Source organism: Convolutriloba macropyga, chromosome 15, assembly GCF_964194025.1.
Source record: "Convolutriloba macropyga chromosome 15, txConMacr16.3, whole genome shotgun sequence".
NCBI lineage: Eukaryota > Metazoa > Xenacoelomorpha > Acoela > Convolutidae > Convolutriloba > Convolutriloba macropyga.
Genome location: NC_134482.1, coordinates 29,368,737 through 29,371,189, shown reverse-complemented (window position 1 = coordinate 29,371,189; position 2,453 = coordinate 29,368,737).

The window sequence follows — 2,453 nt, the reverse complement described above, 5'->3', positions numbered from 1 at the left end:
ATAGCGAGTTTGTTGTCTAATAGTACGCAGCCGTTGTGTACGCTTAGACTCCTCCACTTGGCGTGGATTTGTTTGCTGAGTTTCTTGCATCGTTGTTCGTCTCCAGATTGGATGCAGTCGCGTACTTCACGAAGTACGGTATCGCGGTTGGTCATGGCGGCAATAAGTTTGGTGTTGAAGATGTCGTCGGGGGGTTTTGGTAGCTGTTCCTCTTTTTCTGATGCTGTGCCTATTGTTGATTGTTTACGGGGTGGGCTTAGAAAGCTGGTCATTGAGAAGGTCTTTTTAGGAGAAAGTGATCCCGTAGTTTGATTTGTTTGTTCGTTGGCTGGGTTGTCCATTTGTTGAACAGAGTTTTTGAGTGTATTTAGAAGGGGCTGCTGTGTGTTAGGCGAGATAAATGGCAAATGCGCTTGTGTTATTGTGTTGTGAGCGAATTGTTGGTTTGTTCTGACGTCATGATTTGCTGTGTTGAAATCCGTGTTATTTAAGTTTTGTGCACTGCGCAAGTTGTAATTACTTGCCGTATACGGTTTAATTGTCTTTGTGACGTGTTTTTGACTTGTGTCTTGTGATTTCTTGTGGCTGTTCTGTAATTCCTTTATGGCTTTTCTTGGCCTGCCTCTTTGTCGTGTGTGTTTATTGTTTGTGTTAGTGTGCGTGGAATCGTTGGGTGATTCCGTGTTGTTGTTTTTATTTAATATGGAATCGTTGGGCGTTTTCGTTCTATTATTTTTGTTTAGTGTGGAATCGTTGGACGTTTCCTTTTGGTTGTTCATTGCTGGTTGAATTTGTTGTTTTCTGGGTCTACCCCTTTTTCTCAGTATGTTTAGCGTTTCGCGTATAATATCTATTGTTGCTATTATGAAATTTTCGTCGTATTCGTTCGGTGGTTTTGCGGGTTCTGATGGATTTCGTGACATCTAATCAGCTAGTCCCATTTTTGTGCCCGGAATGTGTTCGATGTTAGTCTATCGTACCATCGTGTTAGGCGGCTCTGATGTATTTTACTAGTTTGTTCTTTAAGTATGGATAATAGTGCTCGGTGGTCGGTTGTACTAAGAAGTGGTGTCCCAGTAAATAGTGTTTGAAGTGTTCTAGTGCCCATACGACACCTAGCCATTCTAGCTCGTTGATGCTGTATTTTTCTCCTGCTTTGTTTAGGAACCGTGATGCGTAAGATATTGTCTCCCATCCGTTGCATGTTTCTTGCTCTAGTACTGCTCCTAGACCTGATCGTGAGGCATCAGTTTTGACTCTTGTATTTCGTTTGACGTCATAGTGATTGTTTTCTGTTAAGTTTTTGATGTTGTTTTTTATTGTTTCGAAATCTGATTGGTGGTTTTCCGTCCATACGTATTTTGTATCTTTCTGTAGTAGGTCTCTGAAGCCTCGGCATAGTGTTGCTAGGTTGGGTATGAATTTAGTGAATTGGTGTACGCTGCCAAGAAATGATTTAAGTTGTTTGTGAGTTGTTGGTGGCTTTAGGTTTATTATTGCCTGTGTCTTGGAAATGACGGGTTTTATTCCTTTTTCTGTTATCTCGTGTCCCAACCATGTTATTTTGCTTTTGGCAAAGTGACATTTGTCTAAATTTATTGCCAAGTTTTCGTTGTTTAGTCTGTCGAGGCAGTTAAATAGGTATTTCTTGTGGTTCTCTAGACCTCCGCCTGTAACGATGATGATGTCGTCTAGGAAGCTAAATGTGTTTTTCAAGTTAAATAATGTTTTGTCTATCGCCTTTTGGAATTCTGCAGGCATATCTGTGAGTCCGTAGAAACCAGTATTGAATCTGTATGTTCCTGTGGCTTGACCGCCTATTATGTTGAAATTGCATTGGTTAGCTGTATCTTCATCTAGTGGTAGTTGGCTATATGCGTAACGTAGGTCTATTGTTGAAAATAGTATTTGTCCTTCGTTGGACGATTGTGTTATTGATTGGGCGATGTTATCCATGAGGCACTCGATGTTGTGCATTTGATATTTGTTTTTATGGATTGCTTTGTTAATCGTTTTTGAATCCATCGCTAGTTTTATTGATTTGTCTTTTTTGACTGTAATGACTATTGGTGATATGTAGAATTCGTCGCTGCATTTTTCTAATTTTGTGATATGTCCGATGTTTTGTAATCTTCTGAGTTCTTCTTCGACTTGTTTTTCTAGGTGTAGGGGTACGCGTCTTCCCCTTTGATGGACCGGGGTGAAGTTGCTTTTGAATTTGGATTTTACCTTATGATTTTTTGACCGCCCCAGTCTGGTTGTTAAATTTTTATATTTTGTTGCTACCTCTCGTTTAATGGGGCATGTTGACGTTATTTCTATTGAATCTATGTTCTTACCTTGTGCATTTGGGGAGTCTTTTTGTTTGAGGTGTATTCCTAGGGGTTGGAATAGATCTCTCCCCACGATGGCTCTATGTTTGTTGGGGACCACGATGATGTCTGCTCGTCCTG